Source organism: Coregonus lavaretus (assembly GCF_964263955.1).
Source record: "Coregonus lavaretus genome assembly, contig: HAP1_SCAFFOLD_658, whole genome shotgun sequence".
Taxonomy (NCBI): Eukaryota; Metazoa; Chordata; class Actinopteri; order Salmoniformes; family Salmonidae; genus Coregonus; species Coregonus lavaretus.
This window is the reverse complement of record NW_028160861.1, coordinates 179,105-205,646: the sequence shown is the minus strand read 5'-3', so window position 1 is coordinate 205,646 and position 26,542 is coordinate 179,105. Positions and strand designations below refer to the sequence as shown.

The window sequence follows — 26,542 nt, the reverse complement described above, 5'->3', positions numbered from 1 at the left end:
CTTTCTTCCGCTACATTGGTGGCAGCGTTGGGATCACGTCCAGCTCACGTCTAGTTATGTGATCTAGTGATGGGAAGCATTCTGTTTTCAACATTGTGTTGAGTGTAATTACATTGATATGTTTAGTGAACAATGGATAAGCAACAATGGGCGTGACGGATAGAAGTAGTCACTACAGGTGTGATCAAGCCTCACGTCAAAGTCGCCTGAAGCTGAATGGAAAGTGCTATGCCCTGACCAGTTATTCAGAAGAAAATCCTCTGTGACTGTCTCATTTACGTAAGGTAACTTACCAGTGTGTACCCAAAACAAACACATTCTACACATTTACAAACAACCTGTTTATAGTGTTATTACAACAAGTGTGAGATTGTGTCGCAGTTGATTATCTATGTTCTGTTACAGAATAGAGAGAAGGATTATCATCATCACAACACACAGAGAATGAGCAAGAGACGTGTTATTGTAATGTCATGTATTTTCAACATTTGTCTTCTTGAATAAACTGCTATTCAGATGTGGTACTTGACATGACTGTGGAATACATCACTGGAGTTCATGTTGGTGGTTGTTTTTATTTCTAGGATGAAATGTAGAAAAGTGGGCCAGTTTCATAAGGACCATCCAACAGTATCCCTAACTTCAATTAAAACCGCTTCCTCAAAACAACATGGGGAATTTACTTTCTGATATGTTATGAAGGTTATGTATCTTACTGTGTGTGTGTGTGTGTGTGTATGTGTGTGTGCGCGCGCGTATGTGTGTGTGTGTGCGTGCGCATGTGTGTGTGTGCGTGCGCGTGTGTGTGTGTTCTGACCACAATTCTACTGTATTCGTGCCTAAAAGTACATGTATTTTCCATCAGTCATCTGAGACGAGAATGATGCATCCTTTTAGAACATCCTACGGAGGTACTGTACGGGATTATAACACATGCACACATACGACAGTGGATCTGTCTATATCCCTCTACATGTACCTGCACCTACTTTTTTATTTTTTTATTTCACCTTTATTTAACCAGGTAAGCCAGTTGAGAACAAGTTCTCATTTACAACTGCGACCTGGCCAAGATAAAGCAAAGCAGTGCGATAAAAACAACACAGAGTTACATATGGGGTAAAAAAACATAAAGTCAAAAATACAACATTAAATATATATACAGTGTGTGCAAATGTAGCAAGTTATGGAGGTAAGGCAATAAATAGGCTATAGTGCAAAATAATTACAATAGTATTAACACTGGAATGCTAGATGTGCAAGAGATTATGTGCAAATAGAGATACTGGGGTGCAAAAGAGCAAAATAAATAACAATATAGGGATGAGGTAGTTGGGTGGGCTAATTTCAGATGGGCTGTGTACAGGTGCAGTGATCGGTAAGGTGCTCTGACAACTGATGCTTAAAGTTAGTGAGGGAGATAAGAGTCTCCAGCTTCAGAGATTTTTGCAATTCGTTCCAGTCATTGGCAGCAGAGAACTGGAAGGAATGGCGGCCAAAGGAGGTGTTGGCTTTGGGAATGACCAGTGAGATATACCTGCTGGAGCGCAGTCTATGGGTGGGTGCTGCTATGGTGACCAATGAGCTAAGATAAGGCGGGGATTTGCCTAGCAGTGATTTATAGATGGCCTGGAGCCAGTGGGTTTGACGACGAACATGTAGTGAGGACCAGCCAACAAGAGCGTACAGGTCACAGTGGTGGGTAGTGTATGGGGCTTTGGAGACAAAACGGATGGCACTGTGATAGACTACATCCAATTTGCTGAGTAGAGTGTTGGAGGCTATTTTGTAAATGACATCGCCGAAGTCAAGGATCGGTAGGATAGTCAGTTTTACGAGGGCATGTTTGGCAGCATGAGTGAAGGAGGCTTTGTTGCGAAATAGGAAGCCGATTCTAGATTTAACTTTGGATTGGAGATTCTTTATGTGAGTCTGGAAGGAGAGTTTACAGTCTAACCAGACACCTAGGTATTTGTAGTTGTCCACATACTCTAGGTCAGACCCGTCGAGAGTGGTGATTCTAGTCGGGTGGGCGGGTGCCAGCAGCGTTCGATTGAAAAGCATGCATTTAGTTTTACTAGTGTTTAAGAGCAGTTGGAGGCTACTGAAGGAGTGTTGTATGGCATTGAAGCTCGTTTGGAGGTTTGTTAACACAGTTTCCAATGAAGGGCCAGACGTATACAAAATGGTGTCGTCTGCGTAGAGGTGGATCTGAGAGTCACCAGCAGCAAGAGCGACATCATTGATATACACAGAGAAAAGTGTCGGCCCAAGAATTGAACCCTGTGGCACCCCCATAGAGACTGCCATAGGTCCAGACAACAGGCCCTCCGATTTGACACACTGACGCACTACTACGCCATCTTGGATTCACAAAAGATTGGCTGCTGTTATTAGTCTATTACTCTATTGAAATAAATTCAGTTGAATTCAGATCTATTTTATGAGCAGGAGGTGCACATTTTTTAAAAATAATTTGCTAAAATACATTGTGAATTTACAACATTACGCTATTACATAAAAGGGATGAAAATTATTACAGAGAAAGGTAGCAAAGAAAAAAAGAGTAAAAAATGTATATCTCACCAGAACCAGTGAATACTATGGAGGCCTACACCTGTCCCATGCCTATAAAAGGTACTGTATATACAAGAGCTATGATGAAGTATCAGATACCCAGAGGCTAGGTAAATCCCTAACACCACAGTTTATGGTTCAACCGTGGTCAACCAAGTACACTGTGTCCTGAACCAACGACGGTTGCCTTGAAGTGAAGAGTAACCTTTTGCCGCTCCTTTCCATCTCCCTCTCTCCCTCTCTCCCTCGCTCAACCTCTCCACTATCCCTCTCTCCTTTCCATCTCCCTCCCTCCCTCTCTCCCTCTCTCCCTCGCTCAACCTCTCCACTATCCCTCTCTCCTTTCCATCTCCCTCACTCCCTCTCTCCCTCTCTCCCTCGCTCAACCTCTCCACTATCCCTCTCTCCTTTCCATCTCCTCCCGCTCTCCCTCGCTCAACCTCTCCACTATCCCTCTCTCCTTTCCATCTCCCTCCCTCCCTCTCTCCCTCTCTCCCTCACTCAACCTCTCCACTATCCCTCTCTCCTTTCCATCTCCCTCCCTCCCTATCTCCCTCTCTCCCTCGCTCAACCTCTCCACTATCCCTCTCTCCTTTCCATCTCCCTCCCTCCCTCTCTCCCTCCCTTCCTCTCTCCCTCGCTCAACCTCTCCACTATCCCTCTCTCCTTTCCATCTCCCTCCCTCCCTCTCTCCCTCGCTCAACCTCTCCACTATCCCTCTCTCCTTTCCATCTCCCTCCCACTCTCCCTCGCTCAACCTCTCCACTATCCCTCTCTCCTTTCCATCTCCCTCCCTCTCTCCCTCGCTCAACCTCTCCACTATCTCTCTCTCCTTTCCATCTCCCTCCCTCGCTCAACCTCTCCACTATCCCTCTCTCCTTTCCATCTCCCTCCCTCTCTCCCTCGCTCAACCTCTCCACTATCCCTCTCTCCTTTCCATCTCCCTCCCTCCCTCTCTCCCTCTCTCCCTCGCTCAACCTCTCCACTATCCCTCTCTCCTTTCCATCTCCCTCCCTCCCTCTCTCCCTCTCTCCGTCGCTCAACCTCTCCACTATCCCTCTCTCCTTTCCATCTCCCTCCCTCCCTCTCTCCCTCCCTTCCTCTCTCCCTCGCTCAACCTCTCCACTATCCCTCTCTCCTTTCCATCTCCCTCCCTCCCTCTCTCCCTCTCTCCCTCGCTCAACCTCTCCACTATCCCTCTCTCCTTTCCATCTCCTCCCGCTCTCCCTCGCTCAACCTCTCCACTATCCCTCTCTCCTTTCCATCTCCTCCCGCTCTCCCTCGCTCAACCTCAATAGAAAATATTGAGATTTACATGGTTTTCAGAGTGAAGTACATTGGGAAAAAAACAAAAGAAGGACAGAAGACAAAGAACATCAAAGTAAAACAGTTCTCTAAAGACACTAGAGACACTAATACAAGAAACAACGCTGTTTTGGAAAAGGTAAGCTTCTATTGCAACATTGTAGCCAACATCACCAGCTATGCTATGGAAATTGTTTACCCACCAGACATCCAGACGGAGAAAGCAAAGACAAGTTTCAAAGGTTTGATGATGGGACAGAACCATGAATGCCTGTTTGCAGATCTTACCAGTTGCAAAACAAGAGCAAATGTAATATTTAATACCAAACGAGGGCACATATGGAAAATTGTTATTTGCAACCATTTCCCTTTGTCAAAAAAGAGAGGCATCAGCCAAGGCTGTCAGATCAGCATTTTCGAAGAAGCTGACCAGAGCAACATATATCAAACAGTCAACTTATACAATAATGGAACTGTATGTATAGAAGTCGATGATTCAAGCCTCCAGGCTTTTGAGAATGTGTTTGCTACCCTAAAAGTAGAAGCTGAACTCATCTCAGAAGCTGAGGAAAAAGTAAAGGAGCCTCTGTGACCCAGCAAGAAGCCCTCAGTGTCCCTCTACCTACCTCACCTGCAGCAAACAGAGCCAAGAACATGCCTACAACACCAAGAACACCTTCTATGCAACGTTTCCACAACAACCTCTCTCTAGTTGAAGCAGAGGTCATAGAACTCAGTAAGAACAAGCTTCAAGAGGATGACACTGTCCAGAAACTAAAAGAAGAGATGAAACAGTTCAGGGAGGAGAGCAGAGCATATATTGCTAAATTAGAAAGCAGAATGAACAAACTGAGTCAGACAAATGATGACCTCAGAGACCACCTGAGCACAACGAGAGAGGAGCTAGAGCAGAGAGAGAGGTACATTGACACCCTCAACCAGCAGCTAGTCATTATGTCCTATGCATCTAGAGAACATGTCCACCAGCTTGGTACAACACAGCCAGAACATGAGACCAGCATAACCAGCATGGCCTCCACCACACAGCCTGATGACACTGCATCAGCCTCCCAGCCTGCTCCATCCCAGGTCAACCTACCAGCCTCCCAGTCTGCTCCAGCCCAGGTCAACCTACCAGCCTCCCAGTTTGCTCCAGCCCAGGTCAACCTACCAGCCTCCCAGTCTGCTCCAGCACAGTCTGCTCCAGCCCAGGTCAACCTACCAGCCTCCCAGTCTGCTCCAGCACAGTCTGCTCCAGCCCAGGTCAACCTACCAGCCTCCCAGTCTGCTCCAGCACAGTCTGCTCCAGCCCAGGTCAACCTACCAGCCTCCCAGTCTGCTCCAGCCAAGGTCAGAATACCAGCTTCCCAGTCTGCTCCAGCACAGTCTGCTCCAGCCCAGGTCAACCTACCAGCCTCCCAGTCTGCTTCAGCCTCCCAGTCTTCTCTACCCAGACAACCACCCACAACTGCAATCTTTATCGATTTAAATGGGAAGTTCTTGGTCCAGGAGAGATGATTCCCTAGACACCAGGTGTATAAGTTCTGGTGTCCTACAACTGAGAGTGCAATGCAGCTATACCCCTGACAACATCATCATCCACACTGGCACAAACGACCTTCATGCCAAAGGTGAAAATGTATCTGGGGCAGTGAGAAGTGTGGCAGAGCGGGCACAGGCTATGTTCCCAACAACCAATATAGTTGTGTCCACCCTCCTACCAAGAAAATACTTCCCAGGACAGTTGATTAACAAAATAAATCAACAGAACACTGTGGACTGTGCGTCACTGCTTAACGTCAGAATGGATCACCATCCCACTCTGACATGTGAACACTTATACGATAATGTACATCTTGATCAGGACAGTGTCAGAACCTTTGCTAATGACCTAAAGGATGCAACACTTGGCAGGGACCTACAGACCCTTCATCCCAGCAGCAGCGGCACAACGCTCCACTTTCTGAAACAACAGTACCCCCACCATCCCCAGGAGAGAAGAGCCAGACACGACTTATTACAGCACAGCTCTACAAGACCAGGTTCACCACACCACAGATTTACCAGACCAGACCCGCTTCAGCACAGCTCTACTAGACCCGGCCCATCACAACACTGCACTTCTAGACCCGGCCCATCACAACACTGCACTACTAGACCCGGCCAATCACAACACAGCACTACTAGACCCAGCCCATCACAACACAGCACTACTTGACCCGGCCCATCACAACACTGCACTACTAGACCCGGCCCATCACAACACTGCACTACTAGACCCGGCCAATCACAACACAGCACTACTAGACCCAGCCCATCACAACACTGCACTACTAGACCCGGCCCATCACAACACTGCACTACTAGACCCGGCCCATCACAACACTGCACTACTAGACCCGGCCCATCACAACACTGCACTACTAGACCCGGCCCATCACAACACTGCACTACTAGACCCGGCCCATCACAACACTGCACTACTAGACCCGGCCAATCACAACACTGCACTGCTAGACCCGGCCAATCACAGCACGACACTACTAGACCCGGCCCATCGCAAGCACAGCACTGACCACTACTCTAGGGTCGGGCAGAACACTGTCCTTTAGAGAAGTGGACCACATTATGCAGTCCACCCCATGTATCATTCAGATCCTACATATGCTGAGGTAACCTCTGGCAAAAGACAGCTAGAACTATCAGAGATTGGAGAGGTGCGCCAACTACTGCATCTAATATGCAGACTACTGGATTAGACAGACCTTTTAATTGACTCACACACACTCACACTCACACACTTTCACTCATACTCTCACTCTCACTCTCACTCTCACACACAAACACACACACACACACACACACACACACACACACACACACACACACACACACACACACACACACACACATACACACACACACACACACACACACACACACACACACACACACACACAAAGGAATGGCAGATTGCACTGTATTGCATTGTTCTTATTTTTGTGCAATCTTATTACATTATCATTTGTTTACAACTATTCCTAATTTTATTTGCACTGGTATTATAATAATAATTATATATGTAGTGATGGCTATATGTACAGTATATGTATGTGTATGTATATGTATGTATGTATGTATGTATGTATGTATGTATGTATGTATATATATATATATATATATATATATATATATATATATATATATATATATATATATATATATATATATATACACAGTGAGGAAAAAAAGTATTTGATCCACTGCTGATTTTGTACGTTTGCCCATTGACAAAGAAATTATCAGTCTATAATTTTAAAGGTAAATTTATTTGAACAGTGAGAGACAGATAACAACAAAAAATTCCAGAAAAACGCATGTAAAAAATGTTGTAAATTGATTAGCATTTTAATGAGGGAAAAAAGCATTTGACCCCCTCTCAATCAGAAAGATTTCTGGCTCCCAGGTGTCTTTTATACAGGTAACAAACTGAGATTAGGAGCACACTCTTAAAGGGAGTGCTGCTAATCTCAGTTTGTTACCTGTATAAAAGACACCTGTCCACAGAAGCAATCAATCAATCAGATTCCAAACTCTCCACAATGGCCAAGACCAAAGAGCTCTCCAAGGATGTCAGGGACAAGATTGTAGACCTACACAAGGCTGGAATGGGCTACAAGACCATCGCCAAGCAGCTTGGTGAGAAGGTGACAACAGTTGGTGCGATTATTTGCAAATGGAAGAAACACAAAATAACTGTCAATCTCCCTCGGCCTGGGGCTCCATGCAAGATCTCACCTCGTGGAGTTGCAATGATCATGAGAACGGTGAGGTATCAGCCCAGAACTACACGGGAGGATCTTGTCAACGATCTCAAGGCAGCTGGGACCATAGTCACCAAGAAAACAATTGGTAACACACTACGCCGTGAAGGACTGAAATCCTGCAGTGCCCGCAAGGTCCCCCTGCTCAAGAAAGCACATATACAGGCCCGTCTGAAGTTTGCCAATGAACCTCTGAATGATTCAGAGGAGAACTGGGTGAAAGTGTTGTGGTCAGATGAGACCAAAATGGAGCTCTTTGGCATCAACTCAACTCGCCGTGTTTGGAGGAGGAGGAATGCTGCCTATGACCCCAGGAACACCATGCCCACCATCAAACATGGAGGTGTAAACATTATGCTCTGGGGGTGTTTTTCTGCTAAGGGGACAGGACAACTTCACTGCATCAAAGGGACGATGGACGGGGCCATGTACCGTCAAATCTTGGGTGAGAACCTCCTTCCCTCAGCCAGGGCATTGAAAATGGGTCGTGGATGGGTATTCCAGCATGACAATGACCCAAAACACACGGCCAAGGCAACAAAGGAGTGGCTCAAGAAGAAGCACATTAAGGTCCAGACCTTAATCCCATAGAAAATCTGTGGAGGGAGCTGAAGGTTTGAGTTGCCAAACGTCAGCCTCAAAAACTTAATGACTTGGAGAAGATCTGCAAAGAGGAGCGGGACAAAATCCCTCCTGAGATGTGTGCAAACCTGGTGGCCAACTACAAGAAACGTCTGACCTCTGTGATTCCCAACAAGGGTTTTGCCACCAAGTACTAAGTCATGTTTTGCAGAGGGGTCAAATACTTATTTCCCTCATTAAAATGCAAATAAATTTATAACATTTTTGACATGCGTTTTTCTGGATTTTTGTTGTTGTTATTTTGTCTCTCACTGTTCAAATAAACCTACCATTGAAATTATAGACTGATCATGTCTTTGTCAGTGGGCAAACGTACAAAATCAGCAGGGGATCAAATACTTTTTTCCCTCACTGTATATATTTTTTTATGTCTATGTACTTTACTCAAACCAGTGAGTATCACTTATTATAAATGAATTCATTAACTATCAGCTTTTGGAATATCCAGGGCCTATACTCTTCGCATTTTAGTTCTAAAACAACAAATCCAGAATTTCTTAAAAACATAAAGGGACAGCACATCATAATCCTACTGGAAACATGGTGTCATGGAGACATAGATACTCAGTGTCCCTTAGGCTATAGAGAAAGTTTACTACCATCAATCAAACATTAAAATGTTAAACGGGGCCGGGACTCAGGTGGAATCATCATTTGGCATAAACAGGACTTAGCACTGAATGAAATGAAGGTACAAACCACATTTGGCTAAAATTTAACAAAGGTACAATCTATTGTGACAATTATGTATATATATACAGCGCCTTCGGAAAGTATTCAGACCCCTTGACTTTTTCCAGATTTTATTACGTTACAGCCTTAGTCTAAAATTGGTTAAATAAATAGAAAATCCTCAGAAATCTACACACAATATCACATAATGACAAAGCAAAAACAGATTTCTAGAGATGTTAGAAAATGTATTAAAAATAAATAACAGATATTCCTTATTTACATAAGTATTCAGACCCTTTGCTATGAGAAACGACATTGAGCTCAGATGCATCCTGTTTCCATTGATCATCCTTGAGATGTTTCTACAACTTGATTGGAGTCCACCGGTGGTAAATTCAATTGATTGGACATTATTTGGAAAGGTACACACCTGTCTATATATAAGATCCCACAGCTGACAGTGCATGTCAGAGCAAAAACCAAGCCATGAGGTCGAAGGAATTGTCCGTAGAGCTCCCAGACGAGGCACAGATCTGGGGAAGCGTACCAAAACATTTCTGCAGCATTGACGGTCCCCAAGAACACAGTGGCCTCCATCATTATTAAATGGAAGAAGTTTGGAACCATCAAGACTCTTCCTAGAGCTGGCCACCCGGCCAAACTGAGCAATCGGGGAGAAGGGCCTTGGTCACTCTGACAGAGCTCTAGAGTTCCTCTGTGGAGATGGGAGAACCTTCCAGAAGGACAACCATCTCTGCAGCACATCATCAATCAGGCCTTTATCGTAGAATGACCAGACGGAAGCCACTCCTCAGTACAAGGCACATGACAGCCTGCTTAGAGTTTGTCAAAAGGCACCTAAAGACTCTCATACCATGAGAAACAAGATTCTCTGGTCTGATGAAATCAAGATTGAACTCTTTGGCCTGAATGCCAAGTGGCACATCTGGAGGAAACCTGGCACCATCCCTACAGTGAAGCACGGTGGTGGCAGCATCATGTTGTGGGGATGTTTTTAAACGGCAGGGCCTGGGAGACTAGTCAGGATTGAGGCAAAGATGAACGGAGCAAAGTACAGAGAGATCCTTGATGAAAACCTACTCCAGAGCGCTCAGGACCTCAAACTGGGGCGAAGGTTCACCTTCCAACAGGACAATGACCCTAAGCACACAGCCAAGACAACGCTGGAGTGGCTTCGGGACAAGTCTCTGAATGTCCTTGAGTGGCCCAGCCAGAGCCCAGACTTGAACCCAATCTAAAATCTCTGGAGAGACCTGAAAATAGCTGTGCAGCAACGCTCCCCATCCAACCTGACAGAGCTTGAGAGGATCTGCAGATAAGAATGGGAGAAACTCCCCAAATACAGGTGTGCCAAGCTTATAGTGTCATACCCAAGAAGACTCAAGGCTGTAATCGCTGGCAAAGGTGCTTCAACAAAGTACTGAGTAAAGGGTCTGATTACTAATGTAAATGTGATATTTCAGTTTTTTATTTTTAATACATTTGCAAACATTTCTAAAAACCTGCTTTTGTTTGTCATTATGGGATATTGTGTGTAGATTGATGGGGGGAAAAAAACGATTAAATCAATTTCACAATAAGGCTGTAACCTAACAAAATGGGTCCGCTTCTCCTTCATATTCATCATATTATGATGATCAGTTTTTTGACAATCTCCATACAGAAATGATTCAATTTCAGGCAGAGAGTAAAGTGCTTATTTGTGGAGATTTCAATGCGAAAACAGGTTCTGAGCCTGACTACACTGATGCGGGAGGCAACCACCACATATTTGGACACCCCTCCTTGTGCAGTAGCCGTATTATAAATAATAGAAACAGTCCTGACCAAATACTGGACAAAAACGGGAAGGAGTTAGTGCATCTCTGTTGAGCCTTAGGCCTGTACATGCTTAATGGTAGAATCAGAGGAGACTCTTTAGGTCGGTTTACTTACTGCTCAGCTCTTGGGACAATTGTAGTCGATTATGCCATCATTGACCTGGACCCCTCCTCCATTAGCGCATTCACTGTCAGACCACAGACAACATCGTCAGATCACAGTCAGATCAACATGTTTCTGAAGAAATTGACCAGCAATACAAATAAATGAATAAAAACAGCCCAATAAACTCTACAACATGAACCAATCGTACAGATGGGCTCCAAACAGTGCAGAAAAATTAATTGAAACATTGAACTCAAATGTAATGATGAACTCTATACAGGTCTTCAATAACTCAATTCGGCTACCCGAAACATCAATTTCATATTCCAAAAAGCAGCATCAAAAGCAAATTTGAGAAACCAAAGAAATGCAACATCAGAAAAAAACAAACAAAAAAAAGTTTCAGAAAAATTGTTTGATGACAAATGTAAAACAATTAGAAAACACATAAGACAAATGTCAAATGAAAAACATAAGCAGCAAAACAACCCAGAGCTACGCTATGAATACTTTGAAACTCTAAAACAGTATAAACATATACTGAAACACAAGAAATGTAATTATACCAATTAGACACTTGATGAAATTGAAAACACAATTTCCAAAATCGGTTTTGGGACATGTGGAACAATTTAAGCACAACAAAGCCACAAGAATTAGCCATACACGATTAAGGAATTTGGAAAACTTATTTTGATCATCTATACAAAACATCCAACAAAAAGACTTACAACATAACCAATTAGATTTTTTTTTTTTTTTTAACATCCTTGAATCAGTCAATAAAAACATCCGAACTCCGTTAGATTACCCAATAACCCAACAAGAACTAAATGAAAAGATACAATCTATAAAACCAAAGAAGGCTTGTGGTCTAGATAACATGAGAAATGAAATGCTGAAAAACAGCACACCTGAGATGCAAAATGCTGTGCTTGAATTGTTCAACATGGTACTAACTTCTGGCTGCTTTCCTGATGTCTGGAACCAGGGGCTCATCTCAACAATCCACAAAAGTGGAGACAAATCAGACCCCAATAATTACAGGGGAACCTGCGTAAACAGCAACTTGGGAAAGGTTTTCTGTAGCATTTTGACCTTTCTTCAAGAAAAAAATTTAATAAGTAAATGTGAAATTGGCTTTCTCCCCAACCATTCCACTACTGACCATATATACACCTTACACACACTAATTAATAAACACGTTCACCAAAAAAAAGAGGGCAAAATCTTTGCTTGCTTTATTGACTTTATAAAAGCATTCAATTCTATTTGGCAAGAAGGTCTGTTCTTCAAAATTATCCAAAGTGGGCTTGGTGGTAAGGTGTATGAATAAAATGAACTGTATGTACACAGAAAACAAGTGTGCAATAAAAATCAAAAACCAAAGAACAGATTTATTTTCGCAACGTCGAGGTATGAGACAAGGCTGCAGTTTGAGTCCAAACCTTTTCAACATTTATAGCAATGAATTAGCAGACATGTTGGACCATTCTGTTGCCCCAGGACTCACACTATTTGACACAGAGGTAAAATACCTGCTATATGCTGATGATTTGGTTATTCTAGCACCAACCAAAGAAGGTCTTCAACAGAACCTTAATATTCTAGAGCAATATTGCCATAATTGGGCGCTGGCAGTAAATAAATAAAAACTAAAATCATGATTTTCCAGAAAAAACTAGATGTCAGAAACACAACATAAATTCATCTTGAACAACACCACAATTGAACAGACAAAAAATTACTCATACCTTGGTCTGACCATATCTGCATCGGGAAACTTTAATATGGCAGTGAATGCACTCAAAGAAAAAGCCTGCAGAGCATTGTAAGCAATAAAAATGAAATTATTCAAAATCAACAATATTTGACAGCATAATCCTACCAATAGCTCTTTACGGAAGTAAGGTTTGGGGGCCACTCAATAAACTGGACAAACATCCAATTGAAGCCCTACATGCAGAATTCTGTCGGTAAATTCTACAAGTCCAAAGAAATACTCAAACTAATGCATGTCGAGCAGAATTGGGCCACTTTCCAGTGGTAATGAAAATACAAAAAAATATAATTAAAATGTTGTCTACACCTAAATTCAAGTCCAAATTCAAGTCTCCAATTTAAAGCACTTCAAACCCAAGAGCCCTCTCAGTCAGCTGGTGTTGGATCTAACCAACCAAGCTGACACCAGCACTGCTTCAAAAGAAATAATTAAAATAAACTAAATCATGAACCAATCAAAGGACTCATATTTACAACATTGTAAAAACTAAACAAAATCCCAAAGCCGACTAAATTGACATCTGGCCCTAAACAGAGAATATGAATTGGCTGATTATTTGTACTCTGTCAGAGATACGAAGCAGAGACAGATCCTTACCAAGTACAGGCTGAGTGACCACCAATTGGCAATAGAAAGAAACCGGCAGACATAAAAAGACATGGCGACCCAAAGAGGAGCGTGTATGTGGTCACTGCACAACAGGGGAGGTAGAAACAGAGATGCACTGTGAGAAATGTTCCTCACCAAGAGATTCATTCTTCACAGAAATTACTACATTTATTCCCAATTTTAACTTATTAAACCCAGAGGAAAAACATAAAATACTAATGGGCGAACGAGCAACAGCTCCTATTGCAGCCAAATATGTATTTGCCTCCCATAGCCTGAGAGACACTGAATAATAACATCTGCATAGTAAGTAGTAACTTACTTATTATTAGTATTATTATTGTGATTATTTCTCCACATAGTGGTACGGGTAGTAGGGGTGATGATAATGATAACAGTTTAAAGATGGCGTAGCAGTGCGGTCGCTTTTATTCATTGTCCTTGTGTAAATATCCCGTGTCTTGTTTTTTTGTCTATTTTTGTATATATTTCTCAATTTTTACTTTTCATTCTTTAACTAAATATACTTTCCTGCAACCCGCCTCACCCAACGTGGAAAGGATTCTATTATTTCTTTATAACTTTCATCAAGAAACTTAAGCTGAAACTAGTGTAGCTAGTGTAGCTGCAACTGAATGGCTACTTGCTATTAGTCACCGTTAGCATCTTCATCACTGTCCGTGGCCTACACTATCCACCAGCCAGCTCTAGCTCTAGCCTGGACAATTCGTCGGCCAGTCTGCACAGCGTGCTATCGACCCAGAGCTTATTGGACTTTCTGCCGGAATCACTGGACCCTAGCGCCGGATCATCGCAACCAGCTAGCTAGCTGCAACCTGTTGTTGGCTAATTACCATTGCCCTATAGCAAGCACCAGTTAGCCTTGAGCTAGCCTCAGGCCCATCTCCCGGCTATCTACCTCTCTGTCAACCGGACGGGACCTCCTAGTGTTGACACTGAGCCCCGCCGATCCAACACGACTGGTTTGCCGACGAAATATTCTGATGTGGTTTCAACAGGCTTCCCGTTGCGACGACCACGAAGATCCATCTGCCAGCCCCGGCCCGCTAGCACACGCAAACTACAACTGTGCTCCCTGCTAGCTGTGCTGAAGCACCAATTTGAACTGCTCTCGGACTCACATATTGCTGTTCACTGGACCTTATGATCACTCAGCTGCACAGCTGATGCCTGCTGGACTGTTCCTTTACACGGTACCCTGTCCTGTTTATTCTGTTTAGCCTTAGCCCAAACGATATCGCTATTTCCAGTTGTTGTCTTAGCTCTCTCTAATAACACCTGTGACTGCTTTATGCCTCTCTCCCATGTCAATTATGCCTTGCCTATTGCTGTTTGGGTTAGTTCTTATTATACAATTTCACTGTAGAACCCCTAGTCCCTCTCAAACTGCCTCAAATAGTTCCTTTGTTCCACCCCCCATACACGCCGAGACCGGCTCAATCGGTGCCTCCAGTGACGCTATCTCTTTCATTGTTACCCAACGCTTAGGGTTACCTGAACTGTACTCATATCCTTCCATATCCTTTTTTGTACATAATGCCCTGAATCTTTTCTACAACGCCCGGAGAACTGCCCCCTTTATTCTATGTACCCAACGCACTAGAAGACCAGTTCTTAAAGCCTTTAGTCGTATCCTTATTCCAAATTAAATCAAATCAAATTTTATTGGTCACATGCGCCGAATACAACAGGTGCAGACATTACAGTGAAATGCTTACTTACAGCCCTTAACCAACAGTGCATTTATTTTAAACAAAAAAAGTAAGAATAAAACAACAACAAAAAAAGTGTTGAGAAAAAAAAGAGCAGAAGTAAAATAAAGTGACAGTAGGTGTAATGAATACTCGGACAGAGTGGTAAGATCCAATCGCAGAATAGCGATGCTTTATTAGAGTACAGACAAGGGAATAGCTTAATCGTGGTCGGGCGGGCTGTGGTCAAAACCGGGCCAGGCATAGACAGGCAGAGGTACCAAAGGAGGGGGCTTAGTCGTAGTCGAGGTCACAGGCACAGGATCAGAGAACGGTAATCACTGGGGTAGACAAGTAGAGGATTAAGCAATTCGGGAAGTCAAACAACAAGGCACAGGTCGGATACACAGGTAATCAAAAACAACAAACTCTCTCTCTCTCTCGGAACAAAACGCTTAGCAAGTCACAAAGGAACAATACCTCGCACCGACTGAACCTCTGAGCACACCTTATATCCTACCCTAATTATGGACCGGTGTGCTCAGAACTCAGGTGAACCAGATCGAGTCTGATGACTCCCCCTCTCTGTAGATCGGGGAAGTGTCAGACTCTGTCTAGACCCAGCCAACCCCCGATCCCTTACAGTATCCCCCTCCCCAGGGCCGGCTCCTGACGGCCTTCTACCTCTACCGGGTGGTCTTCCTCTGGGTCGGGGTCCGGGATGATCTGGGTGTTCAGCGTGGAAAGTGACCTTGAGAGCGGGGTCTAGTATGTCCTTAGCAGGAACCCAGGACCGTTCCTCCGGTCCATATCCCTCCCAGTCCACGAGATATTTGATGCCCCCTCGTCTCCGTCTAGACTCCAGTATCTCGTGGACTGTATAGGTGGTGTCCTGTTCATCCTCCAAAGGTGGTGTAGTAGGTTGTTGAGCGATTGGTGGATACATCGGGCTATAATGAACAGGTTTCAGCAGGGAGACGTGGAACGTAGGGTTTATCCTGTAGTGTCGAGGGAGTAACAGACGGTAGGTGACAGGGTTAATACGTCTCTGAACTTTGAAAGGACCAATGTACCTGGGTTGGAGCTTCTTGCAGCTCCGTCGGAACCGCAGGTCTCGGGTAGACAGCCACACTCGTTGTCCGGTTTGATAAGTTGGAGTAGGTCTCCGGCTTCGGTCGGCATAGGTCTTTTGCTGCTGTGAGGCTTGACTGAGATGTTGTTGGGCCGTCTCCCAGACCTGCGCACTCCGACGGAACCACTCGTCCACTGCCGGTACCATCCCGGGTGCGGTATCCCACGGGAACAGGGGTGGTTGATACCCTAGAACACACTGAAAGGGCGTTAGACGTAGGGAGGTGTGAATGAGTGAGTTCTGAGCATACTCTGCCCAAGGAAGGAATCGGCTCCACTCTTGCGGCTGCCGCGAACATTGTTGCCGTAGATACTTCCCAATTTCCTGGTTGAGCCGTTCGGTCTGCCCCATTGGCCTGGGGATGATATCCGGAGGTGAGGCTCACCGAGATACCCAAGCGTTCGCAGAAGGCCTTCCAAACCCGGGATACGAACTGGGGTCCCCGGTCGGAAACAATATCCTCTGGAACACCAAACTGCCGGAACACCTGGTTAAACATAGTCTCCGCCATCTGAGTGGCGTTAGGTAAACGGGTCATGGGTACTAACCGACACATCTTTGAGAATCGATCGATGACCACGAGAATTACAGTATGGCCCTCTGATTCTGGTAGGTCGGTAACAAAGTCCATCGCGATGTGCGACCAGGGCCGTTGAGGAGTTGGCAATGGCATCAGCTTGCCCTCCGGTAGTGCTCGAGGCGCCTTGGACTGAGCACAAACTGGGCAGGATAATATGTAGTCTCGGACGTCATCTGTGAGGGACTCCCACCAGTATTTTCGACTGATGAGTCGAGTAGTTCGAGTGATTCCGGGATGACCAGATCCTAGCGACGTGTGGCACCATTCCATCAGTTGAGGTCGAAGCGAAGCTGGTACAAACACCTTCGACACCGGGGTTTCTGGAGGGGCTGGTTCCGCTTGTAGGCTCTCCTGAATCGTGTCATCGATAGCCCACCTCACAGGGCCGGCACGGCAACTCATGGGGAGGATAGGTTCTGGTTCAACCGGCCTGTCAGCGCGCTCGAACCGTCGGGAAAGCGCGTCCGCCTTACAATTCTTGGACCCGGGAATATAAGAGACAGTGAATTGGAAACGGTTGAAGAACAAAGACCACCTTGCCTGTCGGGAGTTCAGTCGTTTAGCACTGTGAAGATACTCCAGATTGCGGTGGTCCGTGAGCACTTGGAACGGATGAGCTGCTCCCTCCAGCCAATGTCTCCACTCCTCCAGTGCTAACTTCACCGCCAGCAATTCACGATTTCCCACGTCGTAGTTCTGCTCGGCCGGATTCAGCTTCTTAGAAAAAAAAGCACAGGGTCGTGATTTGGGCGGCTCACCTTGGCGCTGGGATAGCACGGCTCCAACTCCAACCTCCGAGGCGTCCACCTCCACGATGAACGGCAACGTAGGATCCGGCTGACACAAAATGGGAACGGTGGTAAATCGTTGTTTCAATGTCTCAAAGGCCCGCACTGCCCCCTCCGTCCATTTCAGACCACACCCCTTGTGGCTGGTCATCGCCGACAGGGGGGCTGCGGTGGTGCTGAAATTACGCACGAACCGTCTATAGTAATTGGCAAACCCCAAGAATCTCTGAAGCTCTTTCACCGTCTGGGGTTGAGGCCAGTCTCGTACAGCTTGTACCTTGGATTCATCCAGTCTTACCCCGTCGGGAGTGAGTATGGCCCCAAGGAAGGAAATCTTCGTGACATGGAATTCACTCTTCTCGGCCTTCACGAACAGAGAGTGTTGGCGGAGTCGGTCCAGAACCTGTCGTACATGGGACACATGTTCACTCAGAGAGTTAGAGTAGATTAGGATGTCATCAATGTACACTATGACGAAACGATCAATCAAGTCCCTAAAAATGTCATTCATGAATGCCTGGAACACAGAGGGCGCGTTAGTAAGTCCATAGGGCATAACACAATATTCATAATGTCCTCGATGGGTGATGAAGGCGGTCTTCCATTCATCCCCCTCTCTAATGCGCACCAGATTGTACGCACTCCTGAGGTCCAGTTTACTGTAGATGGAGGCTTGCCCCACCTGCTCGAGGGCCGCTGGAATCAAAGGAAGGGGGTAACGATTTTTTATGGTGATATCGTTCAAACCTCGATAGTCTATGCAAGGACGAAGTCCGCCATCCTTTTTCTTAACAAAGAAAAAAGTGGATGCGGCGGGAGACGTAGATGGGCGAATGGCCCCTTGCTGAAGTGCCTCATCAATATACTTGCTCATTGATTCCCGTTCCGGCTGAGACAAAGGGTAGATTCGTCCGCGAGGAGGGGTAGCCCCGGATAGCAGATCAATTGCACAATCCCAGGCCCGATGCGGTGGTAGCACAGAAGCCCTCTCCTTGGAGAACACCTGCGCGTAATCCTGGTACTCTGTAGGAACAACAGTAGACACCGCACCCTTCGCATCCTCCACAGTAGACGTTTTGCAAGGTAAAATGAGGCACTCAGCCCTACATACCTCACTCCAAGCCGTGATATCGCCAAATTTCCAGGAGATGACCGGATCATGGGTAACGAGCCAGGGGTGGCCAAGGACTAGCGGCTCCCATGGGGCGGAGATGACGAACAGAATGATGTTCTCATGGTGCAGGGAGCCCACTTGTAACTTGATTTCCCCGGTACGGTGCGTAATGAACCCAGTGCCCATGGGCTCACCGTCTAGCGCGTTGACTCTCAGGGGAGGTTGAATTGGGATAAGTTGAACTCCCAACTCCTCAGCAAGACCCATATCCAGAAAGCTGGCAGCCGCTCCGGAATCAATAAGTCCCTCCAACCTGCGCACTTTCTCTCCGACAGATAAGGTGACAGGCACATACATTTGTTTAGATGTAATGTTCAACACTGGAGTCTCACTCACCGGTTTGACAGTTCCGAGGCGATATCCTGGGGTACGGTTAGGTCGTACCGGACATTGACGAACGAAATGACCCGCCTGACCACAATACAGGCATAGTCCGTCTTGCCGACGTTGTTGTCTCACCGAACCTGGTAGAGGTGACCGTCCCAGTTGCATAGGTTCCTCCTCAGATTCTCTCCTCCGCTCTGTCGATTGCATAGGACCAGTGATCGAGGGCTCCCGGACTGTGGATGCCTTGTGTTGCACTATAAGATTATCAATAAAGATGGCTATTTTGATAAACTCATGTAGCGCAGTGATATCTCCTCGACAAGCCAACTCAGTCTGTACGTCTTTGCGCAGCCCTCTTCGGAAAACTGTGAGCAAAGCAGTTTCGCTCCATCCGCTACCGGCTGCTATAGTACGGAACTCTAAAGCGTAGTCGGCTGCTGTGCGACGGCCCTGCTGAAGTTCGCATAGTTGGTCTCCCACACTACGCCCAGATACTGGGTGGTCGAACACCTCTTGAAACAGTCTCTTGAACTGAACTTCCGCATTCAACTCGGGGACCTCAGCTGCCCAAAGCGCAGTAGCCCAATCCAGTGTTCTTCCCGTTAGCAGAGAAATCATGAAATCCACCCTGCTACGGTCATCGGAAAACATAGTACGATTATACGACACATACAGGGACATCTGGAGTAGAAACCCCTGACATTTGCCAGGTTCCCCGTCGTACCTTGTCGGTATAGAAATCGGAGGTGCATGACGAGGACTGACCGTACTCGGGGTGGTGCCTTCCGCTGCACCAGCGTCGAGTAGCTGTAGGAGTTCATCCATGCGTTTCTCCTGTATCTCCCATCGCCTCTGTAATTCCGCTGGATCCATGGTAATGGCGAGGTATTCTGTAATGAATACTCGGACAGAGTGGTAAGATCCAATTGCAGAATAGCGATGCTTTATTAGAGTACAGACAAGGGAATAGCTTAATCGTGGTCGGGCGGGCTGTGGTCAAAACCGGGCCAGGCATAGACAGGCAGAAGTACCAAAGGAGCGGGCTTAGTCGTAGTCGAGGTCACAGGCACAGGATCAGAGAACGGTAATCACTGGGGTAGACAAGTAGAGGATTAAGCAATTCGGGAAGTCAAACAACAAGGCACAGGTCGGATACACGGGTAATCAAAAACAACAAACTCTCTCTCTCTCTCGGAACAAAACGCTTAGCAAGTCACAAAGGAACAATACCTCGCACCGACTGAACCTCTGAGCACACCTTATATCCTACCCTAATTATGGACAGGTGTGCTCAGAACTCAGGTGAACCAGATCGAGTCTGATGACTCCCCCTCTCTGTAGATCGGGGAAGTGTCAGACTCTGTCTAGACCCAGCCAACCCCCGATCCCTTACAGTAGGGAGGCTATATATACAGGGGGGTACCGTTGCAGAGTCAATGTGCGGGGGCACCGGCTAGTTGAGGTAGTTGAGGTAATATGTACATGTGGGTAGAGTTAAAGTGACTATGCATAAATACTTAACAGAGTAGCAGCAGCGTAAAAAGGATGGGGTGGGGGGGCAGTGCAAATAGTCCGGGTAGCCATGATTAGCTGTTCAGGAGTCTTATGGCTTGGGGGTAGAAGCTGTTGAGAAGTCTTTTGGACCTAGACTTGGCACTCCGGTACCGCTTGCCGTGCGGTAGCAGAGAGAACAGTCTATGACTAGGGTGGCTGGAGTCTTTATTTATTCTAGTCCTCCTCTGTTCCTCTGGTTCCTCTGGTGATGTAGAGGCTAACCCAGGCCCTGCAGCCCCCAGTATCACTCCTACTCCCCAGGAGCTATCATTTGTTGACTTCTGTAACCGTAAAAGTCTTGGTTTTCTGCACGTAAATATCAGAAGCCTCCTTCCTAAGTTTGAGTTATTCACTGCGTTAGCACACTCCGCCAACCCTGATGTTCTAGCAGTGTCTGAATCCTGGCTTAGGAAGACCACCAAAAATTCTGAAATTTCCATCCCCAACTATAACATTTTCCGTCTAGATAGAACTGCCAAAGGGGGTGGAGTTGCAATCTACTGTAGGGATAGCCTGCAGAGCTCTATCATACTATCCAGGTCTGTGCCCAAACAGTTTGAGCTTCTACTTCTAAAAATCCACCTTTCCAGAAATAAATCTCTCACTGTTGCCGCTTGCTACAGACCCCCCTCAGCCCCCAGCTGTGCCCTGGACTCCATATGTGAATTGATTGCCCCCCATCTATCCTCAGAGTTCGTACTGCTTGGTGACCTAAATTGGGATATGCTTAACACCCCGGCCATCCTACAATCTAAACTAGATGCCCTCAATCTCACAAAAATTATCAACGAACCTACCAGGTACAACCCTAAATCCGTAAACATGGGTACCCTCATAGATATCATCCTGACTAACTTACCCTCTAAATACACCTCCGCTGTCTTCAACCAGGATCTCAGCGATCACTGCCTTATTGCCTGCGTCCGTAACGGGTCCGCGGTCAAACGACCACCCCTCATCACTGTCAAACGCTCCCAAAAACACTTCAGCGAGCAGGCCTTCCTAATTGACCTGGCCCAGGTATCCTGGATGGATATAGATCTCATTCCGTCAGTAGAGGATGCCTGGTTGTTCTTTAAAAGTAATTTCCTCTCAATCTTAAATAAACATGCCACATTCAAAAAATACAGAACTAAGAACAGATATAGCCCCTGGTTCTCCTCAGACTTGACTGCCCTTGACCAGCACAAAAACATCCTGTGGCGTACTGCATTAGCATCAAATAGCCCCCGCGATATGCAACTTTTCAGGGAAGTTAGGAACCAATATACACAAGCAGTTAGGAAAGCAAAGGCTAACTTTTTCAAACAGAAATTTGCATCCTGTAGCACTAACTCCAAAAAGTTTTGGGACACTGTAAAGTCCATGGAAAATAAGAGCACTTCCTCCCAGCTGCCCACTGCACTGAGGCTAGGAAACACTATCACCACCGATAAATCTACAATAATCGAGAATTTCAACAAGCATTTTGCTACGGCTGGCCATGCTTTCCACCTGGCTACCACTACCCCGGCCACCAGCTCTGCACCCTCCGCTGCAATTTGCCCATGCCCCCCCCGCTTCTCCTTCACACAAATCCAGACAGCTGATGTTCTGAAAGAGCTGCAAAATCTGGACCCCTACAAATCATCTGGGCTAGACAATCTGGACCCTTTCTTTCTAAAACTAGCCGCCGAAATTGTCGCAACCCCTATTACTAGCCTGTTCAATCTCTCTTTCGTAACGTCTGAGATCCCCAGAGATTGGAAAGCTGCCGCGGTCATCCCCTTTTTCAAAGGGGGTGACACTCTAGATCCAAACTGTTACAGACCCATATCCATCCTGCCCTGCCTTTCAAAAGTTTTTGAAAGCCAAGTCAACAAACAGATCACCGACCATTTCGAATCCCACCGTACCTTCTCCGCTATGCAATCCGGTTTCCGAGCTGGTCATGGGTGCACTTCAGCCACGCTCAAGGTCCTAAACGATATTATAACCGCGATTGATAATAGACAGTACTGTGCAGCCGTTTTCATTGACCTGGCCAAGGCTTTCGACTCTGTCAACCACCGCATTCTTATTGGCAGACTAAATAGCCTTGGTTTCTCAAATGACTGCCTCGCCTGGTTCACCAACTACTTCTCAGATAGAGTTCAATGTGTCAAATCTGAGGGCCTATTGTCTGGACCTATGGCAGTCTCTATGGGGGTGCCACAGGGTTCAATTCTTGGGCCGACTCTTTTCTCTGTGTATATCAATGACGTCGCTCTTGCTGCTGGTGACTCTCAGATCCACCTCTACGCAGACGACACCATTTTGTATACATCTGGCCCTTCATTGGACACTGTGTTAACAAACCTCCAAACGTGCTTCAATGCCATACAACACTCCTTCAGTAGCCTCCAACTGCTCTTAAACACTAGTAAAACTAAATGCATGCTCTTCAACCGAACGCTGCTTGCACCCGCCCACCCGACTAGAATCACCACTCTCGACGGGTCTGACCTAGAGTATGTGGACAACTACAAATATCTAGGTGTCTGGTTAGACTGTAAACTCTCCGTCCAGACTCACATTAAGAATCTCCAATCCAAAGTTAAATCTAGAATCGGTTTCCTATTTCGCAACAAAGCCTCCTTCACTCATGCTGCCAAACATGCCCTCGTAAAACTGACTCTCCTACCGATCCTTGACTTTGGCGATGTCATTTACAAAATAGCCTCCAACACTCTACTCAGCAAATTGGATGTAGTCTATCACAGTGCCATCCGTTTTGTCTCCAAAGCCCCATATACTACCCACCACTGTGACCTGTACGCTCTTGTTGGCTGGTCCTCACTACATATTCGTCGCCAAACCCACTGGCTCCAGGCCATCTATAAATCACTGCTAGGCAAATCCCCGCCTTATCTTAGCTCATTGGTCACCATAGCAACACCCACCCGTAGTCTGCGCTCCAGCAGGTATATCTCACTGGTCATCCCCAAAGCCAACACCTCCTTTGGCCGCCATTCCTTCCAGTTCTCTGCTGCCAATGACTGGAACAAATTGCAAAAATCTCTGAAGCTGGAGACACTTATCTCCCTCACTAACTTTAAGCATCAGTTGTCAGAGCACCTTACCGATCACTGCACCTGTACACAGCCCATCTGAAATTAGCCCGCCCATCTACCTCATCCCTATATTGTTATTTATTTTGCTCATTTGTACCCCAGTATCTCTATTTGCACATCATCTCTTGCACATCTATCATTCCAGTGTTAATACTAATTGTAATTATTTTGCACTATAGCCTGTTTATTGCCTTACCTCCATAACTTGCTACATTTGCACACACTGTATATATATGTATTTCTGTTGTATTTTTGACTTTGTTTTGTTTTACCCCATATGTAACTCTGTGTTGTTGTTTTTATCGCACTGCTTTGCTTTATCTTGGCCAGGTCGCAGTTGTAAATGAGAACTTGTTCTCAACTGGTTTACCTGGTTAAATAAAGGTGAAAAAAAAAAAAAAATTAATAATAATAATAATGATGGTGATGGTGGTGGTAGTAGTAGTAGTAATGATGATGGTAGTTGTAGTACTGATGTAATGGTGCGGATGACAGTTAGTTAGTTATAAGTTAGTTATAGTTTCATTTCCCATGTTTAGCCTTTTATATATACTATACTTCTTCTATTGACCGTTACCATTTTATTGTTGTCATAAAAAAAAAAATTGTATTTACTACCATTTTATATTACTATTCTGCATTATTTTATTACAATGTTTATTGTATACATTGTTGCTTTGGCAATATTGACGCAATGTTTTTCATGCCAATAAAGCAGCTTGAATTTGAATTTGAAGACAGGGAGATAGTAGCGGACACTAGCAGAGATAGTGTGTGAGAGAGAGAGATGGGGAATTGAAGTTGTATTTTGCGGGGCTGCTGTTGCCATGCTGTAGCCTGTATGGAGTGTGGGGTGAAGTAGGATTATTGGTGTGTGGGGTGCAGTAGAATGTATGGGGTGAAGTAGGCTGTATGGAGTGTGGGGTGAAGTAGGATGTATGGAGTGTGGGGTGAAGTCGGATGTATGGAGTGTGGGGTGAAGTAGGATGTATGGAGTGTGGTGTGCAGTAGGCTTTATGGGGTGCAGTAGGATGTATGGGGTGTGAGGTGAAGTAGGATATATGGGGTGCAATAGACTGTATGGGGTGTGGTGTGCCGTAGCATGTATGGGGTGTGGGGTGAAGTAGGCTGTATGGAGTGAAGTAGGCTTTATGGGGTGCAGTAGACCATATGGGGTGCAGTAGACTGTATGGGGTGAAGTAGGCTGTATGGAGTGTGGGGTGAAGTAGGCTGTATGGAGTGAAGTAGGCTTTATGGGGTGCAGTATACCATATGGGGTGCAGTAGACTGTATGGGGTGAAGTAGGCTGTATGGAGTGTGGGGTGAAGTAGGATATATGGGTTGTGGTGTGCCGTAGAATGAATGGGGTGTGGGGTGAAGTAGGCTTTCTGGGGTGCAGTAGACTGTATGGGGCGCAGTAGGCTGTATGGAGTGTGGGGTGAAGTACGATGTATGGTACGTTTGTTTAAGTACGCTGGGGTTTGGGGGGACAGTGGGTGAGGGGGTGAGGGGGCAGCAGAGGGGTGGGTCGGCACTTATTTGGGGGGTTATTATTCAAGGCAATGTGTGTGTATGTGTGTGTGTGTGTGTGTGTGTGTGTGTGTGTGTGTGTGTGTGTGTGTGTGTGTGTGTGAAAGCCAAAATCACCTGATCCATCTTCTTGGTAACTTTTATTACAGTCATCTTTAAACTGACAGCAACCTGTTCAGTCCCACAATACTGGCCACAGCACATAGAGCAGGGCTTTCCAACCGTGTTCCTGGAGAGCTACCGTCCTGTAGGTTTTCACTCCAACCCTGTTCCTGGAGAGCTACCGTCCTGTATGTTTTCACTCCAACCCTGTTCCTGGAGAGCTACCGTCCTGTATGTTTTCACTCCAACCCTGTTCCTGGAGAGCTACCGTCCTGTAGGTTTTCACTCCAACCCTGTTCCTGGAGAGCTACCGTCCTGTAGGTTTTCACTCCAACCCTGTTCCTGGAGACCTACCGTCCTGTAGGTTTTCACTCCACCCTGTTCCTGAAGACCTACCGTCCGGTTTTCGATCCAACCCTAGTCTAGCGCACCTGATTCAAATAATTAGCTGGTTGATAAAGTGAATCAGGTTAGTTCCAACTGTGGTTGGAGGGAAAAACCTACAGGAGGGTTGCGCTCCAGGAACAGGATTGGAGGGTAGCTCTCCAGGAACAGGGTTGGAGGGTAGCTCTCCAGGAACAGGGTTGGAGGGTAGCTCTCCAGGAACAGGGATGGAGGGTAGCTCTCCAGGAACAGGGTTGGAGGGTAGCTCTCCAGGAACAGGGTTGGAGGGTAGCTCTCCAGGAACATGGTTGGAGGGTAGCTCTCCAGGAACATGGTTGGAGGGTAGCTCTCCAGGAACAGGGTTGGAGGGTAGCTCTCCAGGAACAGGGTTGGAGGGTAGCTCTCCAGGAGCAGGGTTGGAGGGTAGCTCTCCAGGAACAGGGTTGGAGGGTAGCTTTCCAGGAACAGGGTTGGAGAGTAGCTTTCCAGGAACAGGGTTGGAGAGTAGCTCTCCAGGAACATGGTTGGAGGGTAGCTCTCCAGGAGCAGGGTTGGAGGGTAGCTCTCCAGGAACATGGTTGGAGAGTAGCTCTCCAGGAACAGGGTTGGAGGGTAGCTCTCCAGGAGCAGGGTTGGAGGGTAGCTCTCCAGGAGCAGGGTTGGATGGTAGCTCTCCAGGAACAGGGTTGGAGGGTAGCTTTCCAGGAACAGGGTTGGAGAGTAGCTTTCCAGGAACAGGGTTGGAGGGTAGCTCTCCAGGAACATGGTTGGAGGGTAGCTCTCCAGGAACATGGTTGGAGGGTAG

The 26,542-nt window shown here is 46.1% G+C and overlaps 1 pseudogene across 1 annotated transcript in view; it reads left to right on the top strand.

Annotated features, from left to right (window-relative positions):
- The first annotated feature begins 6,730 nt into the window (after positions 1-6,730).
- Positions 6,731-26,542, top strand: part of LOC311121377 — a 197,607-nt pseudogene continuing 177,795 nt past the window's right edge. The window contains exon 1 of the transcript in view: positions 6,731-6,862. The product of the transcript in view is annotated as an uncharacterized misc_RNA (transcript). The remainder of the gene's footprint in view (positions 6,863-26,542) is intronic.